A 13,879-nucleotide genomic window follows, 5' to 3' on the forward strand; every position below is an offset into this window, starting at 1 on the left:
TTTATATTGTTATAAAGATGTAGTCATACTGCAAAAACACCTGTATGAGCGGTGTTAACATACATGCACAATAGCTTGGGTCCTGAATTCTACAGGAGTATCTACTGCGTGCAGGTAAAGAGACAGAATAAAGTATGACAATGGATGGAGTAACATTAAGTACAGACATTTATGGACTTTATAAGGAATATCTGCAATGTGCATAACGTTGTTAAAATGACGATGATATGACAAAAAATAATTAAGAGATTGCATTTTAGCTTCAGCTAACAGTTCCTATGTCTTTCAGCTGTGTGGCATGCTTTGCACACCGTACCTGTGTTTGTCACAAGTTGTCTCTCCTGAATAAACATTATTCTAAAATAGAAGTGTTGCTGTTTTACCACAAGGTGTTTTATTATTGTTAATTTACTTTAGGGTATTCATATTTATTATGCAAGTCCATAACACCACGACAGTGGAGATAGTATCAGTCAGCACTGTTTTACAGGAGGTTTCTGCTTTATTTTGTGTGCAGTGTTAATTAGCAACAGTGGCATACTAAAAAAGCAAAACTAAGACTTTACTCGCTAAACATCGTCACGTAGCAGCAATAAGCAATAAGTGCTCCCCCTACAGTAGCACTTACACGCTGCCACAGGGCGAGACTCGACAAGAGGCAGCCTTTATGTGAGGAAATATAGACAGCAGCATGATGTCAGATCAACAGACAGATCCATCCATTGTCCACACCGCCTAACCTTCTCAGGGTTTCAGGGGGCTGGAGCCTATCCCAGCTGTGACTGGGCGAGAGGCGGGGTTACACCTTGGACTGATGGCCAGTCAATCATAGGGCTGACACATAGAGACAGACAACCTTTCACACTCACATTCACACATAGGAGCAATTTTAGAGTCGCCAATGAAGCTAACGAGCATGTCTTTGGACTGTGGGAGGAAGCCGGAGTACCCGGAGGGAACCCACACATGCACATGGAGAACATGCAAACTCCACACAGAAAGGCCCACTATGCCTGAAGCAGGATTCGGGAACGTTCTAGCTGTGATGCGAAAGCACCAGCCACTGCACTACCGAGCAGCTCATCAACATACTGATGAGTAGGGGTGTATAGCGGTTTTACACCGTCCCCGGTGTCACGTTCTGCCATGATATGGATTTTGCTATACCGTCAATACCGTGATAAACACAAATGTTTTGGGTTTAAGTTTTTTCATAACTAATCTCCAGGAAATGTTGCGCAGTTATGCGAGTTGGCTTTTCGGTGATTGTGTCCCGTTATTAGCGGAACCTCACCCCAGTGTTGTTTAACGCTGTGGTCACATGAACAGACCGTTCACGGGGCGGAGGTGCCGCTGAGTGGCTTCACCTGCTAGTCACACGGCAAGAGGTTGTGCGTTTGGCGACAAGACAGGACGTAGGCCGTGTGAGTTTTGTTTGCAAAAGTTACCGTCATGGGGCTGCTCACGCTGATTAAACATACATTTGAACACCGTTAGAAACTAAATGTTTTGACTTCTGTTCCCTGAAGGGGAGGAACAAGGTACACATATATTGTATGTGTTGTACCGAGTGAATCGTAATCCAGCTGCAGCCCGCAAGTCTGTTTGTAGTCGCTGAACCAAGAGGGAAAAGTAGGAGGGATTTTTGTTTTGTAAAATAGAAAATAGACTTTAAAGTCCCAAATAATGATACATATGACTGTTTATATGTACATGAAAACACATTGATATGTTCCCTTACATTAACAAAATAGCAAAAAGAGCGAGAATCGTGTTTTAAGTAAAGTTAATTTTGTAATACCGCAGTATAATACCGATACCGCCAGAACGATGAGTAATTATATACATTTATGGTTAAATACATTTCTGTAAATGGATAAAGAATTGGGGCCAACTTAATAAGTATTAATGCTTTAATGCATGGTCTGGATCTTCTCTGAGCCATTAAAAGTTAGCAGGAATGAGAGAGGTAAAGTCCTTTAAATAATTACTGTTGTTTAGTTTGGTGCTGTAGTGCTGAGTGGAGAACTCCTGTAAAGTAACTCTGTAAAACAACTTTTTAATTTGTGTTCTCTCTCGCTCTGTTTGTCGCCCCGACTCACAGTTCGGAGCAGCAGCGGTCTGATTAATCACGGCCACAGATTTTAGACCTGCTGTTCCCAGGTGTTACATTTCAGACAGCATTTCGTCTGCTGCAGTGGTCAGTCTGCAGAGATAAATCAGGCTCTGAGGGGATTTGTATGAATCTGCTTTCCCACCTTTTATGTTTAGCAGCTGTGAACGGGAGCGTTAATATTCTATGAGACAAAACACGTAATTTTCTGCTGTGCCTCGATTTGATTGCATTTTACCGTCGCAAAACTTTAGCTGCAAAACTTTTAGTAAATAAAGTTTCACTGCTGACTGGGGTCGGAGGCCATGCATCAATACCTCAGAAATGTTTTTACTTTTATTCTTTTTATGACTTACAGAATGGAAAGCCTACAATGTGTATATAGTGAACATCTAGTCTTTTTTAATGAACACATTGTACACATTTTGTCTGTAAAGGTTCTCAGCCATCCAGGTCATGGTCATTTAAAGCTTAATCCAAAAGGCAGCTGGACGTGGTGGAAGACCTTTCGCCTCTCACCTGAAAGTCATCATCAGTTCTTCAGTTCCATAAACTTTTATTAATCTGCATGTTCTCGATCCCAACTAGAGATAGCAGCTTGGTCAGTGGCCCTATGCTTCAGGATATGATGATCTAGGTACCCCTTCAGCGTCACTTTAGCATGTGCAGAGTTCCATCGTCAGGTAAACAATAATAAATGCATCATCCTGTTAGAAATTAAAAGTAATAGTCTCGAAGATTTTCATTTAAATAAATCGCTGAATGAGGTAACACAATGGTGATCGATCCCATGGCCCACTGATGAAAGCCTTTGCATTTGCCAGTATTACAGACTGGATGTCTGTGGCGAATTTTGCGGAAAAAATCACAAGCGGCGCCCAGTTAGTGACACGTTTTCCATCAGCCAGCAGTGGTTGGTCTGCCAGAGAGGGTAGGCGGAGCTAAGCGGCTGGTTTCCCGCTCTCTGCAAGTGTTGCAAGTAAACAGTAATCTACTATGGCTGAACAAACAAAGAAAAGATGGATGACTACAGATACAACTTCAACAAGAAGTGAAAATCCAAAGAAAGAGAAACAAACTCGACGCTCAGATGAAGCAAACAGTCTGAAAAGGAAAATCAAGAGTTACAACCGGAGCTACCGTGGACGTCACACATGCAGCACTGTCTGGATTTAATTAATTCAGTTACCGTTTATCACCATAGGTGCCTCCAAAGAGAGCGAAACTGAGATCTTCGAGATGATAAATTTAAGCTTGCTGAGAAAAGTTTCTCATTTAATGAGATTTGAACATGCAGCAATAACTAAATCGGGTTAAAGTTGCACCAAATCATAACCGAAGTTATCTCAAGACACTTTACAAAAAGAGCAGGTTTACTCTTTTTTATATTATTCATAGAGACCCAACATGAATCCACCATGAGCAGTACTTAGCAACATTTGGTACATTGGTAGAAACCTTGAGCAGAACCAGGCTCGTGGCAAACAGAGCAACGACAACAACATATATTCTTGTTACCACAACAACAACAGATAATACAGACTTATGATTACGTTGAGGCACCAACACTACTTAATTAGATTTAGGGGAAAAGTCATGGTTTGGTTTTTAATTACTAACATACAACTGTTGCGTAAGGTCATGTATGACAAACTTACATTATGCATCTTAAAGGGAAGTGAACTGAAATTCCTGTGTATGTGTAAACCTCGGCAGTAAATGTGACTCTGATTCTAAAAGATTCAACCTTGACCGACCCTGACAGAAATCAAACCCTGGTCTCCTGTGTGAAAGTCCTGTGGTTGTTGGACACATCCGTCACCCCCCACCGCCATTTCACACTGTGTGACCTGGCTCAACAGCACATAAAGGACAGCTTTTAGGAATTATGCAAGAGGAGTACCTAGATGTCTGAAGCATTTAGCCGCTGAGCAAGCTGCCATTTTTTAAGAGTTGGGAGCGACAACAGGCTGATAAGTCAACTAACTGATCTGCACATGCATTTAGAAGGATTTTGTTTCCAACGGTGGTTCATACATACTGCTTCAGACATCTCCAATGTGATTCAATTAATCCATTTGTCCTCTACTTGCAAATCAAAGATCCATCAATGGGACTCTGATGTAGGTTTGTGGTATCACATCAGTTATTTCCCACTGACAGTCTGGCCTTGCCAAGCTAAATCAAACCACTGCCATCATCATCTTGGTGGGTAGAAGAAACCTCTGAAAAGAAACAAGTAGTGGCAGGTGAAAGCCTCCATTCACAGCCTGACATTCCTCCTCTCTGGCAGCAGGGTGACCTTGACAAGAAAGGCAAGGCGTTGAGTTAGGGGAAGAAGAGAAGGGGCTGAGGAGCTGACGCCAGCCCTCCACTGTGGTCTGTCAGACTGTTATCAATGCTGCTGAGCTGCATTTGTGGGCACGGCGGGGAGGGCAGCAGAGGAAGGCCGAGACAGTGATAGAATAACCCCCGAGAAGATGAAAGAAAGGAAAGAGAGGGGTAGTAAAGGATGGATTGCGTCAGGAAAGGTGGCTTCAGAAGACAGCGACCATGCAGGGTCGAAGGATGCGATTTGTCCCCCTTGCTGTGTGGCTGTCAGCCCAGCTGTAATGAAGTTAAATGAGGGCAGCGACTCTGCAGAGACGTCCTGGAAAAGGTGATCGCCGGTGGCCAGAAGAAAAGAGAGCGAGAAAGAAAAGGGTCTGCAGGTGATTGACAGAGCGCTGGAGACGCAGTGCTGGCTCAGTCAATCAATAACTCCTTTCGTCTCAGGTTGAAACCCCCTCACCGGCCTCATCAGCGGCCCCCATCTCTGACCTGACAGGGGCCTCTTTCCATGTGTCATCGCACTGAAAGGAAAAGTCACCTTCTTCTGTCGTTTAATGGGATTCTTTAATAATGGGGAGATGTGGGAGCAACAAAAGAGGCCTGCCTTTTCATTCTTTAATGGAGCCGCTCCTGGTTGCTGACGGAGAGCCAGCACGACTTGGAGATCAGGGCTTTCATTATTCATACTGTACGGCTCCGGCTTCAGACAAGGTGACAGGGGCGGAGAGGCGAAATGTAGTTTTTGTCAGTCCAAATATTTGAACAGAATTTAAATGAACGAGGGAAGGAGGTTTGACGCAGCCAGTTCATAAAACAAATCAGCGGTGAATGTGTTCAACTTTCGGGCCATGAATACGTTACATTAGCAGGTATGATTGGTTTCTGTATTACTCTCTCTGTATCGTGTTAAGGAATTGGCCTTGGTTTTATGTCGAGGGCAGATCTGGTTATGTTTCACTGTAAATGGATACAAGGTATCAGTCAATGCTCTGCAATTTGTACACTATCAGAAGCGTTTGAAACTCCATCCCACCATTATATGATCTCGTTGAGCATCAGGTTGGTGATTTACGGCAGAAAAGATGGCGGCTGAAAGTTGCCATAAAGTGACGATGTTGTAACATGTTAAATACGATATACAAGTGAAAGGCGACAGAGACATCCAGAACAACCCAACAACTGTGGTGTCAGGGTTTCAACCTGCACAACTAGACATCACGACAAAATCAATGCTTTAGGTGTCCTCATACCTGAACGACAGAATACTTTCATTGCCAATGACCCTGAAAAACAACAGACAGATGACTGTTCGAGAGTACCAGCAAAAAGTTAACTGCAGAGGATGCCAAGCATGAAGGCCAACATTATTACGGTCAAAGTATTGCAAGATTTAGACCAGCACATCGTTACGTCACATTGTCTCTGCCTCTTACTGTTTGGAGCAGCAGCAGTCTGATTAATCACGGCCACATATTTTAGACCTGCTGTTCCCAGGTGTTTCATTTCAGACACCATTGTGTCTGCTGCAGTGGTCAGTCTGCAGAGATAAATCAGGCTCTGGGGGCGTTCATGAAATTCCTTTCCCACCTTTTATGTTCTGCCCCGTTGAACGGAAAGGTTAATATCTTATGAGCCTTCCAAATAGCGTCGCAAAACTTTAGTGGAGTAAATACAGACAAAGTTTCCTTACTGAGTCGAAGGCTGTGCAAAAATACCTGAAATCTATTAGCTTGCTTCCTCCTCCACTCACATCATAATAATCTTTTATGATAAGAGAGGTCGGTCTGATGTACGATAACATAAACCACGATTGTCTAACCCCCTCAAACAATCGACCACTGCCTTGTTTTTTGGGTTACAACATGTTTAAGTGTTATAAATTAGATTGCACAGATGTCAGCAGTGGTTGCAATTTCTAAAATCTGAAGAGAATCTAAACTGTTTCCAAATGGTTCCCAAACATTACAAAAGCCTACAACCTGCACATTGGCTGTCACATCATCATGTAATGTTAATCAGTCAAACCCTTAAATCTACAAGAAAAATTTAACCGACCATATCTTCAAGTTTCATGCTGCACAATTAGCATTCATTTTGCATGTACAGTTCTGTATATGTGAACCGATGCATGTGCAGTAGACATCAAACAATGGTGAAGATGGAATTATCTAATGAAAGTTGTTTCCTTTGCTTTTGTCTCGAGACGTTTGGTGTTTTCTTAAAGGCCGTGTTGCTTTGAACCCATCTGCTCTTATTCTCCCGTCACACGGGAAGAATGTCTTCACATACATAACTGGATACTTGCCCAAAGGCTTTGACTGAACTTCAGACAGCTTCAGACCTTATCATCTTCACATCAAAGACAGTCCCCTCTTACTGTATGTCCAGCTTGGTCTCAGAGGTCAGCAGATCCGCCGCTGCTCGGTCTCTTTCCGTCCAATTAGACTGCCGCTGAGTGAACTTTGAGGGCTTCATGCTTCTCAGACTCTTTCAAGTGATGAAAGTTCACTAAACCTGATTTAAGTCATATGGCTCAGAATCCAGACTGGCAAGTTCATGAGGGGGAATTCAAGTATTTTTCAACTTGGGCCCTATATTTAGATATAGTGGGGTTTAAATGAGCAATAAATTCTAAATACAACAACATAATGGAGTGAATCCCTACAGAGATAGACTTTTTGTTAAGGTAAGGAGCCTTTTTTTAAACAGAAACAGCCGTTATGTCGCTGTTTTGGAAAGCAACCAAACTCCATTGGTGAAATCAGTCGTTTTACTCTGCAGGACACTGGAGTTGCTGGTCGACCTCTGCCTCAAACTGTCCGTTTTGTTGTGTGTCTTTGTTGTTTGAAAGTCTGCTCTGATCCAACAAAACATAATAACTAAACTAAAACTAACAGGTCGGGGCAGAGGCAGACCAACAACTCATGTGCTGTACAACGTAGAATTACTGCTTTTTTCAATGGAGTCTGGTGGCTTTGAAGAGAGAGCGATGCAACAGATCTTCCTGGTTAAAAAAAAGAACCTTACCGTAGCAAAAAGGTGTGTTTTTGTAGTGATCCCTTTTTAAATGTTGTCAGACACTTATAATAACAACCTGAGTCTGTCAGTTGCTAAAACAGGGACGTGTAGTGGACGTTCATTTATCAGGGCGTATTTGCCTCCAAGGATTTTGTTGAAGTCGTTACAGCCCGTCTTGTGGCTGCTGGCTGAAGCAAACTATTGGAGCAATTCCAAAACTTTTACCTATTAGACACAAAATTAAGGCTCTTGGTTTTTAAGAAATACATATATCCCTTTAAATTGTATTTTTAGATGATTTTTGAACAAAATTTGGTTAAATTCTGACCAGCTGCAAACATTCCCATCCACCAGATTTCCGTTTGATTGTGTTTAGCAGAAACGTGTTTGTTTTCTCTTTGATTAGCTCAATGAGTATAAAAGAAGCACATCACTAAAACAATCAAACCACAAATGAGAGTTTAGAAGCGAGTGCCAGAAGCTGCACCGTCCATTTAAATATTTTTAATTACATTCAAGCGTCTTGAGTTCATTCGGGCCTGTCAAACCATCCATCCTCGCTTTTAGCCCTCTAATTACATTTTCATTGAGAACAAGGTCCAATTTGCAATAACAAGGAGAGGGGAAAGGTTCTCCGCTGGCCGTCCAGTGACAGCTGGACAATGTAAATGCTATTATGAATCAGACTGATACAAAGCGAGCGTGGATCGCAGCGCACATCCCACTTCTCTGAAAATCTCAGCACCTTACAGGAGCTGTTTTCCCGAGCCTGTGTGCTTTGTTAGTTGCCTTTATTATCCTTAATTTGCCATCCATCCTGCAGTGATGAGGAGTCTCACTTCACTTGTTCCATTAAGTTTATTGCTAATAATATATTTCATTATGGCCTGTTATTGGAAAGAATATTGCAATCTGCTCGTGATAGCTCACGTCCAAATTTGTTAATTAAGTAAATGAATGGCGCGGCCCAAATAAATAAATAAAGAACACAAATTAGCATACCGTAATTGAATGTCACTCTTGGTTATTCTGCTCTTTGAACTGATGGATGGGTAACATCCACACCACAGGCTGTAATGGAAAAGAGAACTCCTCAGCACACATACACAAACACAGCACTCAGACACACAAGAGTGCTTATCTTCATGCATTCATCTACTGTATTGACAACAACACTCAACATAACATGAGGAGTCTGCGGGCAAACAGCCTGCGCCTGATGGCTCGTACACCTAATCACATCTCAACAGGCCGCTTCACCATCAATCAATGGAACGTCCGAAAGATTTATTCAGAGCAGCGGTCACATGAAAACACGACTAAGGAAAACACAGTATAATTTAAGGGTTGCCACACTATGACATCAACACCTTGACCTGTCACTCTTGATATGTAGCCAATCTCCACCATGTCAGGATAACTGGGAATATAAATAGGAAAGCTGCACTGACACAGCTGACTCGTTGACAGGAGCATCATGGAAAAGACGCCAGGTTTGAATTTTCCAGCGCTGAAAATTTTCTTCTAAGCGGTCCAAAAGTTTGGGCAATTTTTGTGAAGTCCAACGAATAAGAACCTACTTCAATCTTTTGTTTTCCTAAAGGTGCAAGAGACCATTTTTGGCCTCTCGGGGTTGGTTAAACAATAAGCCAGTTCACACACCTCATTGAGTAAAGTTGTTACAGCTAAGGGGTTAGCAAACATTTGTCTCACCGCACAACCAGCACACAGTTTGGAGTCTTGTTTCTGTCCACTAAATTAATAGAAGCCTGATGTTCACTCGAGCTTGAATTCCACCTGCTCTCGAGAAAAATACTGCTAGATTACAGTCTTCAGTAAACTCCCTGTTGTCTCTGTCTGCTGTTTGGTGTTTGCAGTAAGTGCTTTTGTTGAAGGAGCTGAATAAATATGAACTCATTAACACAACAAATGATTTTGTGTTTGGTTTGTGCAAAGGTTTTTTGCAATGAGATGATGTAACAAATTGCAAAAACTGCAAAAAAGTCAGTTACAGTTGGTGGTGGGGGCAATGGATTGGTCAAACGAACAAGAGACTTTCATGCAGGACACCACGGATTTACAACCTTGTGAATCAAAAAGTCAACATTGACTTATTCTAAGTTTTGCGCTGGACGTCACTACATAAGATCATGTGCGTATCTTCAGTTACATCACCTATTTCAAGGGTGGCTGCGGCTCAGTGGTAGAGTCGGTAGTCTGAACTCTGAACCCCAAAATGCTCCTGAAGGCAGAGCCATCTGGCATAGACCTGAGCACTTAGGCCTTTGCAATCAGTGTGTGAATGGGTGAATGTGACATGTAGTTTAAAAGCACTATATAAGTACAGCCCGTTTACCACTCATATGACATAACCCATACGTGATGGAAACAAATCAAATTTAGTTGTATAGCGCCAAATCATAACCAGAGTTATCTCGAGACACTTTACAGAAAGAGCAGGTCTAGACCGACTCTTTGTTAAGTTATTTAAAGAGAGGCCCAACATGAATCACCATGAGTAGCACTTAGCAACACTCGGCACATCGGCAGAAAAACTTCCTTTTAACAGGCAGAAACCTCGAGCAGAACCAGACTCCTGTTGAACATCTGTCTCGACTGGATGGGCCGAAAATGGGATAGAAGGAGATGCAGGATAGAGACAGGCAAAGATAATCCCCCCGGCAGTCTAAACCTATAGCAGCATAACTACGGGCTAGTCCAAGCCTGAGCCAGCCTTAACTATAAGCTAAGCTAAGCTTTTATCAAAAGCTTATAGTTCATAAACAAACTTTTTGCCCAGAAACAAATGAAACTTGAGTGATTATTTTAACTATCTAGTATTTTCAAAACAAAACCAAATAGTTTGGATGACTAAACCAAACCAACAAGTTGCCATTTCACAACCTTAACCACTTCATAGGTACGAGACATGTTGCTTTACATCCGTTGGGGTGCTAATTAAGGGACGGCTCTTATGAAGCTGTGTGAGGGTGAGAAGTTAAATAAATAAACAGCCTCTGTGGTGGTATATGTTGGACAACTTGCCTTGTAGAGCGTCAAAGATTTAAGTGTTAATTCTGTATGATTTCAGCTCTACAAGCTACCCTTGAACTCTACACGGTGCATTTGAGCCAGTTTTCATTGTATAAAAACTCTTGTTCACAGAAGTGTAGCTACAGCAGTCCCACGAGGGCATGCTATTCCATTTAAGGTGCGGCACAGTGTAAGAACTTGCAGTAAAATGTGAGTTTAAAGGTCAACAAATGTTCTCATTGTGTCCAATGTTCTCCTCACAGCGTAGGCCCATTATTGCTGCACAGTGCATTACAGAGCTCTTTAAACCTGCTCTGCCTCTCACACCCGCACCTGGAGAAGAAAAAGATGTGTTTTGTGAGGAAAACTGTGAAGAGGGTTTTTTTATGCTCTAACTGTTCAAACGACTCCATGTACAAGTTCAAACTCTAACAATGGATCTGATTATATTTATTAAGGTTGTAAAACCATCATCTGTGAAGTAATGGCTTTCAGGTGAAGACGTTGGAACAGGAAGTCGAATGTTTTTCTCTGAGAAGTGTAAGTCAAAGTGATTTAGACGGATTGCTTGGAATAAATGCCTTTCAACTCTGAAACCTAACATACTGCAGTTAAATAAAAAAAAGACACTTTTACCTTTTTTATGTTGCCAAGCACAGTTTGCATTCAGATGGCTGTGAATACTCAACAGTCAAACTAAATAGTGGCGTAATAAAATGAGAGAAGAATTGCGAGTACCTCTGCAGAGTTTATCGGCGTTTAAGAAACTGAAATGAGCTCTAAAATGTGGAATGATGCCTTCAAAACTTGATTAGTAGCCATTCGTGCTGGAATAAAGTTGGCTGTGACTGTGAATACCAAGCCGCAGGACGTGCGAGCTCAAAAAGCACATTCGTTTCCCTTCCTCTTGCTGAAATACCTTTTTCTAAGCATCAGTATCACCGAGGACGATCACACCCTGTATGGCACCCGCTCCATCACAGCTCCCATTGCCTGGCCTGGAGGCAGATTTAAGAGACAAAGGCAGGCGGGATGGCCGCAAGAAAAAGAAGGGGGCTCTTTGCTAGCACCTAATGAGGATAAGAAAAAAATATGGAGTCTTTTCTTTTTCTTCTTAGCTCCTTGAGATGCCTGGGCAGGGGTGATAAAGACAGCGAGGGAAGATGGAGTTGGCTTTATGGAGCTGGCTGCAGCAGAGATGGAGCATCCCAGAAATAGAAAAGTCTAAAGGTGCTATCGTCTGCACTGACGGACAAATGTGTCCCAACAACCTTCAGCTGCCGCTCTGCTGTTATTGATCAAGGAAAGCTGTCCACCTAACTTTAAGAAAGAGCTGGCTGCTTCATTTTCTTACACTGATTTCACTCCCCCCCCCCTCCGCTGTGTTCCTCATTTATTTTGTCATCCGTCCTGTTTTTTTTTTTGTAGATGAAAGCTGTGCAGCTGCCAGGCTGTGAATGTTCAAAATTGAAAACCAAAACAAAACACGGCAGGAATTTGTCTTTGTGACATGCTGACAAACTCTCACAGTTTTGGGACACTTAGGAACACAAGACCATACATTCAGTGGCAAGCAAACAAATTAAAGTACTTATTCACTGTTCATATTTACACCTACCAAAAGTAACGCACTACATTTGTTTGTAACTCACATAACTGGGAGCCAACTGGGCCCCACTGACAGCAGTATTAGAACGTCAAAGCAACAGCTTCGGCCTTGAAGTTTGTTGAAATTTATGTGATGTTCTCCAACGCCAGATATAAAGTCTGCATGGGGTAGATGTCAGGGGTGATGGGCGAGCCAAACAAATACAAGACTTCAACCAAGATGACCAGGCTTAGAGTCCAGCGTGAATGATTGAGTCATTAAACCAAACCATCGTGTGTTCCACCGAACCCTCTCCAAGCAGGCCATTTCATTTAGAAGGAAAGACAAGGGACCTTAAAAAGGATGCCAACACTGGCCCGAAGATATCACATCAAAGAAATCCCTGTGTGGTCATTTCCAAACCTTTAACAACACGTTCAAAGATAACTTGTTATTGCACAGATTTGTCCAAGTCTCTAGGAGTGTTCTGGAGAGTTAAGCTGTAAAATATCCCTTCATCTGGTGTTTCTAAACCTCCATGTTTGGTTTTGTTGGGATCATAATGTCACAGAGCAGAGCTCCATTAAGGTTTTCAATTCATATATTTACCCTCTGTCAGAGTGTCCTGGCTGCAGTCAGCTGTTTTCAGACTGTTTTCAGTACCATCTATTGATGGATGGCCAGTTAGTCTATCTGACCTTGTCCGCTGTAGTGGAGATCAGATAGGTGTGCTTCCACAGTCTACTGTCGGTTCAACTGCACCATTACAGCTGTGAGTTGCACATAAATGCCACCTGACCTTAGCCATCTATGTTGCAGTCCATCATGGCCGACAGTTAACCTCTGCTGCCCGCTCGAGCATCACCTTTTTGAGAGCTGCTGTGCTTCAGAATTCTATTAACTTGTGCTCATTTGCTGCTGAACTCTCCTGTTATTGTGGAGATGGTTTGCTGCTAGACTCTGCACCAAAGCTAGCTGGGTAACGCAGCACAAAATGCTAACCATCCCTTTGTTTCTCCACTCCAGTTACTCTGTGGTAGACAGTGATGACCTGCGCTAGGCTGGATTCAAGTGTGAATGAATGGGTTTGACTGAGAGTGCAAAACAAAGAGCTATTGGAAAAGTATAGCCAGATTTCTACAACAGATCATTCCGATCCCCTTCGCCTGACAGTCACCCCGAACATTCTCCCGGTAAACGCTGTGCCAAGAGAGCTACAGGTGCCGTCCTGTCACTTCCAATTAGATGCCAGCTATCCAAATGCAGAGCTCCGTTAAGCAAGTGTCAGGACATCATTAGCAACGGGTCAAACTGCATTATGCTCAGACACCCCGATCGTTATGGCCAAACAGGCTGGCTTGTCCACAGCACACAGAAAAGAGGTGTCAGCAGAGGGTAAACAAGGCTTCACTCAAACATGCAGAACATTCCAGGAGGATTTCCTCACAAAGGGAATCGTACAGTAAGCTCCGTTTTCTCCTCGGACAACAGCCCGACTGTCCGGCTTCAAGTCCAGCAGCCAGTGTTCGAGCAGACACGGTGTCTGGTGAAACTAAAGCACATGTTCGATGTCCTGCCAAGCCTCGGGGGCGTGAGTCGTGCGAGAGCAGCCGTTTTGCTCGCAGGTAAACCGCTTACTGTACTGGCTCAGTGAAACCCAGAGAAGGCGGTTGAACGGACAGGATGAGGCAGGATGTACATATGCAGAGTTAGATAATTACTGCGCAGCTGTCAGAGCGGCAGCAAGAAAACAAACAAGCCAGAAAATGAGTCATAAACTGTCTGTATATAAAATC

Source organism: Semicossyphus pulcher, unplaced genomic scaffold (genome assembly GCF_022749685.1).
Source record: "Semicossyphus pulcher isolate SPU_LCO1_2020_fin unplaced genomic scaffold, fSemPul1.0.p SCAF_9, whole genome shotgun sequence".
Lineage (NCBI taxonomy): Eukaryota > Metazoa > Chordata > Actinopteri > Labriformes > Labridae > Semicossyphus > Semicossyphus pulcher.